Source organism: Astatotilapia calliptera, chromosome 16 (assembly GCF_900246225.1).
Source record: "Astatotilapia calliptera chromosome 16, fAstCal1.2, whole genome shotgun sequence".
NCBI classification, from domain to species: Eukaryota; Metazoa; Chordata; class Actinopteri; order Cichliformes; family Cichlidae; genus Astatotilapia; species Astatotilapia calliptera.
The window spans coordinates 17,026,554-17,039,362 of NC_039317.1; positions in this window are offsets into that span (position 1 = coordinate 17,026,554).

The window sequence follows — 12,809 nt, forward strand, 5'->3', positions numbered from 1 at the left end:
ATCTAGACTTTGTTGAACTGTATGCAATGTGAAGACAACATGTAGTATTTAAGTGACCAAGTAGTATTTGGATAAAAGTTATTTCATTTCATTTCATTTATTTATTTCACACTTGGTACAACAGATCAAACAAACCAACCACACTTTCTATCAATAAAGCACTACAACCATGTGTGAAAAGGAGCAGGAAGAAGAAAATATTCTTATTAAACCCTGCCCCCTATCTACACTGAAAAAAATGCAATAGGGTGGTTGTTGAATCTGCATAGAATTACTTCATATATCCAGCATGACTAATTTAAATTTCACATCTAAACATATTTTTGTCTTTTAATTTTCACATATTCTTTAAGAATATTCATTCTTTTAGAACAAATCATGTTGGAAAGAAACAAGTTAGTGTGTTTTATCCTCAAGCTCCGCCCCCTGGAAAGGAAAAATCGGCTGCACTGTCCGCCATTTTTGTCTCTCGCATTGGAAAATCTACTACCATCTGGAGTTTTACACTTGAAGGTAAATAGGATTTTAAAGCTAACACACCAGTGAGAAAGAGTGTAGACCCTTTATATATGTGGACTTTTACTGGGGTGTTGTCATTTTACAGGTATGTGGGCTGTTTATCGAAAACCATGAAAGGCCAATGTTAGCTAGCTCCAGTTAGCTAATGGTAACCGAAATTATGCGATAAGCAAATTAGTAATTAACATATATAATGTGAGTTAATATTGTTTGTATATTCTTTCAGTCTAAATTACCAGACTATTACAAACTTGCATCGGTGTCTGTAGTAAGTGGTGGTACCTGCAGTGTCTTAACCATTAAACAAGCTAATGTAGGGCTGGGATATTACTGTATGCTAACGTCAAGGATGCATACAGCTCCTCCTCCCTCCCCCCACTTGGTAGGTCAGATCATAACCTGATTCACCTCACCCCCCGCTATGTGCCAATTGTGAGGAGGGAACCTGTGACCACCAGGACTGTTAGGAGGTGGTCAGAGGAGGCAATAGCGTAACTACAGGGCTGTTTCGAGGTGACCGACTGGGAAACACTCTGTGAGCCTCACGCCGAGGACATCAATGGGCTTACTGAGTGTATCACAGACTACATAACTTTCTGCACCGACTCTATTGTTCCAGCTCAGACTGTTCATTGTTACCCAAATAACAAGCCGTGGGTGACTAAGGACATCAAAGCCCTCCTCAACAACAAGAAGAGGGCTTTCAGAGGGGGCAACAAAGAGGAGGTGAGGAAGGTCCAGGTGTTACTAAAGGACAAGATCAGAGAGGCTAAGGACAATTACAGGAGGAAGCTGGAGTGGAAACTCCAGCAGAACAGCATGAGAGAGGTGTGGAGGGGCATGAAGACCATCACTGGATTCAGGCCAACCAACAGCAGGGGAGCTGAGGGAGGTGAGAATAGAGCCGACGAGTTGAATCTGTTTTTCAATAGATTCGACACCACAGTGTCTGCTCCCACCCCCACAACCTCACCTGCAGTCAGCCTGGAATCCAGAGCCACACCACTGTGCCAGCCTCTCTCTTCACATGTTGCCTCCTGTGAGATTCCTGACACCCCTCCCCCACCCATCACCTTCACTCAATACCAGGTTGAGATGCAAATGAGGAGACTTCACTCAGGCAAGTCTGCTGGACCAGACGGAGTGAGTCCCCTTGTCCTCAAGGCCTGTGCCCCCCAGCTGTGTGGAGTCTTTCATAAACTGTTTATGCTGAGTCTGAGTCTGCAGAGGGTCCCGGTGATGTGGAAGACATCATGCCTCGTCCCTGTACCAAAGACGCCTCGTCCCAGTGGCCCCCAGGATTACAGGCCCGTGGCACTGACCTCCCACATCATGAAGACCCTGGAAAGGCTCATCCTGGACCAGCTGCGACCCATAGTAAGACCACATCTGGATCCCCTTCAGTTCGCTTATCAGCCTCGTCTCGGAACAGAGGACGCCATCATCTACCTGCTCAATCGTGTCTACACCCATCTGGACCAGCCGGCGAGTACTGTGAGGGTCATGTTTTTTGACTTTTCCAGTGCTTTCAACACCATCAGGCCGACCCTCCTGGGTGATAAGTTAGCAGCGATGCAGGTGGATGCTTCTCTGGTGTCCTGGATTGTTGATTACCTGACAGGAAGACCACAATATGTACGTCTCCCACAGTGTGTGTCTGACAAGGTGATTAGCAACACAGGGGCACCACAGGGGACTGTCCTCTCCCCCTTCCTCTTCACCCTCTACACCACAGACTTCAGCCACTGCACAGAGACCTGCCATCTTCAGAAGTTTTCTGATGACTCTGCGGTGGTTGGATGCATCAGCAGGGATGATGAGACAGAGTACCGGGCTGTGGTCGACTCCTTTGTCACGTGGTGTGAGCAGAATCATCTGCAGCTCAACGTGGCAAAGACCAAGGAACTGATCGTGGACTTCAGGAAGACCAGGAAACACTTGACCCCTGTTTCAATCCAGGGGGTCAGTGTTGACATTGTGGAGGACTATAAATACCTTGGAGTACACATTGACAATAAACTGGACTGGGCTAAAAACACCACAGCACTTTACAGGAAGGGCCAGAGTCGTCTCTATTTTTTGAGGCGACTGAGGTCCTTCAACATCTGCCAGAAAATGCTGAGGATTTTCTATGAGTCTGTGGTGGCCAGTGCGATCCTCTATGCTGTTGCATGCTGGGGGAGCAGGCTGAGGGTCGCAGATGCCAACAGACTTAATAAACTGATCCGTAAGGCCAGCAATGTTGTGGGGATGGAGCTGGACTCCCTCAAGGTGGTGTCGGAGAGGCGGATGCTGTCCAAGATAAAGACAATGTTGGATAACACCTCCCACCCACTCCATGACATGTTGGTCAGTCACAGGAGCTCGTTCAGTGAGAGACTGAGATTACCGAAAAGCACCACTGAACAACACAGGAAATCTTTCCTGCCTGTGGCCATCTCCCTGTACAACGCATCCACTTAACACACTGTTTGCTGCTACAACTACACATGTTTCTTTTCCAAATATTTATTTATAAGTGACTTATGTATGTATGTATGTATATATATGTATATATTGTACTATTCTTAGTTAGCGTATTGTCTGTCTTGTCTTAATGTTGGTTTAAAATGGAGCACTGTAACAAAAAATAATTTCCCCCAGGGATCAATAAAGTATTCTGATTCTGATTCTGATATGACTAGTTTGTTGAAACATGTCTGCTGCCAATGTGACTGCTCACACACGGTAACATTACCAGCACATAGCCACAGCCGCTAAAAACATGCTGAAAGGTCAATCTAGCTTCTGTAGTCAGCAGCTGGAAGACTCAACACAGACCCAAGATTCAGTGTAACGGTTATCTAAATGTTGTGTGTCCTGTTTGTGAGCCCAGAAAAAGAAATTAAATAAAATGACGACCTTGAGCTTCAAGCTAATGTAAGCGTAATGCTATAGCATAAAGCAACTAATGCAATGATGACGTTGTTAAATTAGTAAAAATACAGTAAATATATCCAACATGAATCAGTTATATTTTTGGTCTAAACATAATTAAGTCTCACGCCTTTCACTTGTTTTAGAAGGATGTTCAGTCTTTTAAAACCAGTCATATCAAAATAACAGAAAATAGTTACGTTTTCTGTTGAAACTCCACCCCCCAGGGCGTGTTCTGCGAGGGAAAATTCACTGTGGCGGTCCGCCATTTTTTGTCGTTGCTTCGTTTACGTTTGGTGCTGAGCTTTACTTTGTCGAGGTAAACTGAAAACTACATGTTTGAGAGGAAACGAAGAGAACATCCATTATATGGGGAAGTTTTTCTCATGAATTGCTGTTGAGCAACATAATGGAAAAAACAAGTCATTCCTTAAGTTAACTAACGATAATGCTAGCTTAAGCTGCAGGACAATATTATGTGCATTAGCTTTTTTTCAGTGTGTGCCCAGTCACATCCGCTTGTTTTTTCTCAGTGAATACAGACTAACAAACTCGTGTCCATTTAGTTTAGTTTTAGTTAAACAGTTAAATAAGCTAGTTTGCCATGGGGTGGGCTCTGTTGGGGGGGGGGTGAAGATTTGCATATGTTATCTCACATTCTGTAAGGTAAATTTTCTGGAAAGGTCAAATTAACTAATTTAACTAAGTATTAATGAAAGACCTTGATGTGTATATGACAATAATAGATGTAGTTTCTGGGTCATTTGGCAGAACTGCAAAATGGCCAGGAGGAGGCAACTGCTGTGGTTGCAAACAGGCTTGGGTGGTATGGAAGTAAGAGCAACTATGGAACTGCTCAGCAACATGGGACCCATAGCTAATAAATAGTAATATGACAAAAAATAACAACTTTGTGTGGATGTAACCTTGTGAGATTTGAGATTTTGACAGCATTTTTATGTGACAACTTCTCTTTTTAGATAAATGCAGAGTTTAAGCGCATTACCACCATGCCACTGCAGTCCAGATTACTCTCGCATATAGATGTGCTATCTGACAAACTCATAAAGGTCTTCAAAAGGCGAGGAGGACAAATAGGAAGAAGACTGCAGAACATTCTGGAGCCCACGGCCCAGGTAAGAAAAAAATAATTTGTGTATACACTCTAGGGAAAATAATAATTTTAACAAAATGCTGCTTGTCACTCTATGCCAGGAGTATGTTGAAAATCACCTGGGATTTTCACAATTTACCATGGGTGCGTTTTTTTTTCTTCTTTTACCTGCATTAGAACTATGTGTGGAGTTCATAGTTGAACACCTCTCTATGCTCTGACAGTATTCTGCTTCTTTGCATGGAGATTTCACTTCATGCATTACCTTTTTAAGCATTCTGAGGACTCAAATCACATGCTGTAATGAATCCATTTTTGTTCACCTAATGTGTTAATGTTAACATTTTTTGGAATAGTGACACAGATTGAAATAAGATTTGGTATAATGTTCTTTGACCAGTGTTCTGTTTAATTAAATTTTGGAATTCTGCATTTTCTAGGCCACAGATGAAGCCATTATCCAACGATCTAATAAGGGAACAACTATGGGAATTTACATCATAAAGTCAAGAGATGCCAATGGCAGCCCTGAGGACATCGGGATAGTCCTTGAAGGCCAGAGAGTCTGGCAGGATTTGGATAACTATACCCTAGCAGCTGCAATGCTGTTTGGACTAATGTACACTTTGAACCTCACCTACCCACTGGAAAAGTATACCTTCGAGGTATTATAGAAACTGGTTATGGAGCTCAAAAGGAACAGCCTTTCAAAGAAGGCCCAGGTTCTCAGGACCAGACTGTACGATTGAACAGTTTTCCAGTTATGATGTGGGAACAACATGTTTACCTCTTCGAATATATACCATCCTTTCTTTTAAGCCAGCACTGGTAAAGTTGCAGTACATAGTGAAACTTATTTTTCTGGCACTTTTCAACTTGGGGCCTTTATTACTGCAGTTTTCACTTTTCAAGCCATGGCTCTTTTAAAAAAAAATTTCAAACTTTGAATTTCCATTTTTCTCAATGGAAATGGTGCCTTGCACCAATTTCACCAATTTGCAATTTTGTTCCCAAGGTGCACCACTACAAACAGATTGCATTGTCTAGTATTAGTGATTGTGATGTTTAGTGATAGAAGCAAGCCAATACTAATCAGTTTAGGTCTCTTGGTTGTGTGCCTGTGGATTATAATGTTATTTTAAGTCTCTTCTTTGTGTCATTTTAATAATTACACCCCTGTTGCCATATTACCTTATGGCTCTTACATTTAAAAAACTATTTTTTACATAAGCGCGATGTCATAAGGCCCCACAATGTTGAATTCAGGTTCCAGCAGATAACTTTGAGGAATGTTGTGGAATGTTTTTCAAGAGATGCATTGTACAAATATGACTCATGTATATTTTGGAAGCCTGAATTGAAAGTCCATTTTTACAACTGTGTAGTATTTTCAAAAATACAGGTCATTGTTCAAAAATGTTTTGCTTATTTCTTTGATTGAGAGAAAGTGTACAGTACATACAGTAAGATCAGCCTTAATTTAGTTTTATTTATTGAACACGCAATTATATATTAGATTATATATTATATATTAGAAATTTGTTATAAAATAAAATAAGCTTACCATAAAATTGTCTTGTCAATATAACACATAGTAGTCCAATACAATTAACACAAAAAGTTCATGTCTGATAAACAAGTGGTTTCTATAAATATTTGACCGGAATGAAAAACATAACAACAACATAAAAAAGTCATGTTCGTGTTACCAGAAAAATGTGTGCAGGTATAACATAAAAAACTAAGGTTAACCAAACATAACTTAATTTCGTGCAACCGCTTACAATAATTTTTTTATGTTTATCCCACTGATTATTTTTTTCAGTATACATTCCAACTTATATTACAAGTGGGCACCAAAAATCAGGGAACAAACTAACATTAACATTTATCTCCAGTCCTAACCCAAACCAAACAACAAATTTACAATCAGAATATACCACTCCACATAGTAACAAGGAGAAAAATAAAATTAAAATAAATAAAACAAAAAATTATAATGGATCCATTTTCAATGAACTCCAATTTCATTCGCATTCTTCATATTGAGTTATCATTTTAAGCATGTAACACTTTTTAAAACAATGTAAACTTATACAATTCTTTAAATTATAATGAAGAGGATAAAAGTTATTGAATAGTGTTGAAATAAACTGACAGAATTGAAGGATTAAAATATTCCAACAGCTCAACTTACTCCATCTGAACATGTTTCAATCGTGTTTTATGAACACAAAATGCACAGGTTTACTAAACATGAAAAGGTTGTGTTGATTTAACTCAGTTGTTTAAGTTTCTGCCAAAGCAAAACATTTGTGTGCAACCAGTGTCCACTATTGAATCAAGTAAATCCAACATGTTTTTTCAGTGCAAAAAGGAGTTACAGTACCTGTATTCCTACACAATATTGTCCCGGGAGCGAGAAAAACTTTCTGGTGAAGTTTTGGTTGATTTTTGGGTTTTGCTTGACACTAGCTTTATTTTATCAGTGAGGTTTGGATTGTTTTCTTTCTCTAAGAGAGAGGAAGATGGTTTTATGCTTGGACATGTTTGCAATGGGCCCCAGTATTTGTTATTATATGAGTATTTTATTGGTTATGTTTGTTTTTGCTTTTGTTACAGTGCACTGAAATAAGAACATCTGAGAGGTGTGATCCACCGGTGGTGATATTTTGGTATTTTGTGAGTTCCTGATTTAACAAATCAGCTCTTTAATCCAGGCCTGAGAGATTGAACTTTAAAGCGCTATAAAATATTCTTACTGGAAACAGTCGCAACGTATTTTTCTCCATGATTGTAATGGGCTCTGGAGAAATTCACTTATATGGGACATTGATCACATGAGAAGTCCTGAGCCTAAAAGGATTGCAGCGAGTCAATCCAGTCCAAAAAACAAGGAACTGTTTTCCTTTAAAATGATGACGTCATCTTGCTGGTGATGGAGGCTCGAATAGGTTGCGCGTGAGACTCCATTATCAGCAATACCTGGTATGAATGTGTGTGGATGTATGCATGTGACTGGCCTGTGATGGACTGACGACTAAAAGTTTTAACTGACTTGATACTGAGAAAAAAACGGTACTGACTTTAGGATTAGTAAATGTCCACAAACAATTCACCCAGCCTGTAAAAGAAGGGTGGATGTTTTGTCTTGCTTTGTTTTGTTTTTACAGGAACAGAAGGATGACAGAGACTAAAGGAGGAGGCTGTAGCTTCACATGAGTGTGAACTGCAGACTTAACCCTTTGGTTGCTAATTTTGAGTTACTGATGTTTGCATTAAGAAAAGTGTGTTTTAGTAGCTGTGTTTCGATTAATGTATCACAGTATATTGTTGGGAAGGTTAAATGCTAAAGTGAAGAAAAGCTTTGATTTCACTCATGACTGAACATGTTATTATTAACCATAGCGGGCCACTGTAAAAAGTCAATTAACTGTTATAGAGGGGGGAAAAAAAGCCAAAAAACTCTATTAATATCTATGGATAACAGGGAAATGGTAGGCTTGTCACATTCAAAATGGAGATATGTAATAATAAACACTGGTCCCCGTTTTTTAGGTGCTTTCTTGAAATAGTCAGCAATTTAAAAGTAGGATAGAACCGACAGGGGCGTGTGATAGGAGGTGGTGCTGCACAAGAACAAGACCAAAATAAAGAAAAATTATTGTGTTTAGCTTTGATAAATTCAAATTAAAATGTACCATTACACTCAGAGGATCAATATGAAATCAAATATATGCTAATTTTGTATGAAGTACATGACTGATAACTGTTCTGTCCTGAGCTTTTGTTTTTACAGCACCCACTTGACCACACCAACAGTTTCTCGCCACCAAAAGGGAATACTTGCAAAGAATAGGGAGGAATATCATCAACACTGGGAAAGGTAAGCCCCGAAGGGGTGATGACACCATAAATTTCACTTTCATTTTTCAAACATGAAAAATTCTTCAAACATTTAGAGACAGAGTGGATAAACATAATGTCGCAAACCACATAAGGATGGAGAGTTGGAATCGATAAGATGGTGAAATAACACGCAGTAAAATGTTGATCATGTTGATTATGTTTATTCCAGTGTGCAGAGCAAGGTTATTATCATTAACGAAAACTAACGAAATAACGAAAACTAGAAGTGAAAAAACATTTTCGTTAACGAAAAAAAAAAAAAAAAAAAGGAAAACTAACTAAAACTGTAATGAGTGTTCACAAAACTAACTAAAATTAACTGAATTTATAGCAAAATGTGTTTAGTTTTCATTGATGTGTGCGTGTCCTACAATAGTAAAGGGTGAAAATGAAGTTTAGTTTCCAGATTTTTTCTTGCCGTCTCATTATGCCAGCAGGTGGCAGCACGTTAGTCGAGTCGTCTGTGTTGCTGCTCCGTCCACGCGCAGAATCATGTCAGGAAAAGTCGGGAGAAAGCGCCAGAGTCCAATTTGGGATTACTTTGAATATGACTGTGTTTTGGATAAAGCAAGTGTCTTGTAGTGGAAAGAGACAAATTATGAGGGACATTTATAAAGGGAAAAAATCCCACAAACCTTAAAGTGCACTTGAAAAGGTCACACAAGAAGGCTAACCCAGCTTACCTTGAAAAGGTAAGGGAGCACACTCAACCCTCATCCCCAGAAACAGAAGCTAACTCCATGCAAGGCAGCGTGATGCATCCCGAGACAACAGGACGGGGACATCTACATAACTGTGTGAGTCAATTGCCTTCAAAAAGTTTATCAATTGACTTGAACCAAAATTACGAAAACCTGGTGCTGCAAGAGTTAATAGTCTCAATACCCAAGGATAAGCAGAAGAGCATGACTGATGATGAAACTGAGATTTTGTTACACTTAATTTTTGCAAACACAACTAAAAATATAACTGAAACTAATCGGAACTAAACTGAAACTAAGGATTTTCAACAAAAAAAAAACTAAACTAGCCAACAATTGATAAAAACTAATTAAAACTGATATAAATTCGAAAATCTGAAGTCGAAACTAAATAAAAATAAAAACTAATGAAAATTGCAAAACTGTTAAAAGCCTGTTCCAGACTAAGATGGCGTTGGACATCTTCAGGGCGGAAAAGGGTTGGTGTGACCAAGGTGTGGTTTGGCTTGTTGTGTGTATATTTCAAGATGATATGGCTCTGGATGGACCAGTTACCAGGGCATGGAAGGAGGATGGACTCATTAAATAAGGAGAAGGAATTTTCTGGGATTGGAGATCCTCTGGGTGAGTGGTTGACGAAAAGCATGCATAAAATAAAAGCTATTTTTCATTATTGATTGGTAATAGATTGATAATTGGCCACATTTACAGCTGTATTGACTTGTTGTGGACTTCATGTTTAAGCACTCTAATTAACAGATTGGAAATAGTGACATTAAAGGACAAGTATGCAGCGCCACTCTGTCAGATGCCAGTGACGGTGGGGCTCAGTGATGAATCAGGTGAGCTGGATTCATGGCTGAATCAAAACAAAGCTTCCCCTGCTGTGGTCAGTAAGGGAAAGACAGGGGGAAATATAATTTAAAAGAGGCATTTATAAACGTCTATGTGTGAAGTTTATTAACGGGATAAAAGGGGGTGTTTTACTATTATTTCAGCATCAGCATTATCGTTACATCAGAATCATATAACAAGCATTGCGTTAAACATTGCTTGAAGCTATTGACATTACATTAACATTTGTATTACAGTGATTGTTATAACCTCAGGTTAATCTTCTATTTACAGGTGTCAGGATAATCATATGATCTTTCATTGCAGGTGTAACCATGATCATTTTTATACATATTGCAGTTTGTTGCTCATTATAGAGTTGTGCTCAAGTTAATAAGGGTTAAAAGCTACAGTCAGCGCGATGTTTGGCTGATCTATGGACTGGAGTGACTTCGAGCATAGAAGGCCGCACGCGCTTACATAACACTGATATCATGCTTTTCTTTGTGATCTTTTATTCAGTTATATCTTTTGCTAAGTTTTAAGTAGTGGCAGTTGATTAAACAACATTCATTTAATATTACATACCTGATTCCGAGCATTACACACAGATCAACTTAACAATCTGCAAAACCTTGTAGCTGCAATGTTGTGTCTCCATAAGGGACAGTTGGCTCCAGGAGATAAGTGGGAGTCAGTGCCTGTCCTCGAGAAGGAGAGAATGTTCCTTTGCTGTGTCAACAAGTTCATATTCCAGTGAAGTTCATATTAATACAGGTTTTGTTTCATGGCAATTCTGCGGACGCAGGCTCTGGGCGGAGCCAGGAGTTGAACAGATCTAACATGACAATTAAATTGACTTCATTCCCTGGCACCGGATGACAGGACTGGAGCAACGACACTGGATAGGAGAAGGTCTCATGCTTTCTAAGATATGAGGTCACTAACCTTTTTTTTAAATTTTCTAGCTCCGTTGATTTGACACATGGGAATGTGTCAAACAAGGGGGGAAGTTGAGTTTTAACATCAAACAAGGGTTATATGAACATTTTTATGACTTCATTTGTGTTTTAATAACTTAGGTATGGTAAAGCTTAAGCTAATAGTGACCCAAAAGGTTTCCGGACTTTTTTAGAGAATCAGTGAGAAGCATAAATCATTATTTCCATGTTTAAGCATTAATCATTGAAATGAACTGAATAGCGTTTAGAAGATAAAATGCCCGTGTTCATGAGAAGCTGAGTACCACACTGGAGAGGAAACCGTGGGATGGTAGGCAGAAGGAAACACGTGATTTTTGTGAAAACGGGGGGCAAATGTTAGGATTAAAAATGGCTAATTTGTTTTTGATGTCTTTTGTTAAAATGAGTGGTTTTAATAATTTTCAGACACACCTTGCAAATGTGCTTATACGGTAATGAGTTGGCACTCGGTCTTTTGAAGGTCATAAGCTTCGTTCGGCGTGATGGTCCGGACTGATAAAGTGTAGGAAATGCCTTGAGTGCAGAGGGCTAAATGCAAACACGCTTACACACACATAGGATATGATTGGAATGAGTCCCTGGGACATTCTGAATATTCTAAACCAGGGGTGCCCAATCCCGGTCCTCGAGAGCTACCGTCCTGCAGCTTTTAGATGCATCCTTGTTCCCACACACCCGAATCAATTGAATGGCTTGTTATCAGGCCTTTGCCAAACACGATGGCATGCTGAAGAGGTAATCAAACCATTTGATTCAGCTGTGTTGGAGTAGGGATGCATCTAAAAGCTGCAGGATAGTAGCTCTCGAGGACTGGGATTGGGCAGCCCTGTTCTAAACCAATTCTGAAACGCCAGAAGATCAGTAGATAACAACATTAGATTATTAGAGCTAGGAAGAGAGGTGTTTTGGTTTTCTGTCTCTTACAGAGGAAGGAACAGACACCAGACGAGGTCACAGATATACGAGGATCCCTCGCAGCAGAGACAGACACGGTGACTGCCGAGACACCAACTGGGTTCAAGTGTCATGGCATTTTGGGCTCCGATTAGTCACCTCAAAGGATGGATCCCATAAACACAGCAATAACCATGAAGGGGTTGGCGGAAATCCAGGAACACCAGACCAGCGAGGTTCAAGAGGCTCTTGGTCAAAAGGGGTTCCTGTTCCTTTTTCTGGGGGATACACAGGACACACAGGACCCGAGGATACACAGATCGTTGTTTGAAATCGGGGCAGAATAATCCCCTGATCTGTGCAACGACTGAAGGGTTGTCTAACCCCTGAGGTTGAAGAAAGACGAGCAGATGATCACCCAACTGGACGACACTGGTAGCTGCAGCAATAAAATAGAGGCTAAAAGCTCCTCGGACAGGGGTTCTAGTCTGAATACGTCTGGAGGGTATAAGGTAGCACCAAAATAAAGCTGTGGCAGAACTGGGGAGTGTCATCTGTACCTGCTACTGTTGTAATAATAGTTTTTCTTGCATCTGAACTGCGCAAACACAGAGGCCATCTCACATATGGTTCACCCAACAGGGGGACAAAGGACCTCAGGAGTGAGAAGAAATGAACCCGGCCACACTGGATTGCAGGGTGTAGGTGAGCTCTTTATTCTAAAGAGCTCAACAGGGGGAGTGTGGGATTATAATATTATTGTATGCCATGTTAGACCCCTAATTAAAGATTGTGAATTATTATGTAGTTTTAGTTTGCATTATTCTCCTGAATTAGAAGAAGCTGATAACTATTGCATTTGTTAAATTGATTCGCATTACATTAGACTGCTGATTTATTGTGAATGAATGATATTGTTTTATGATGCATTATACTGCT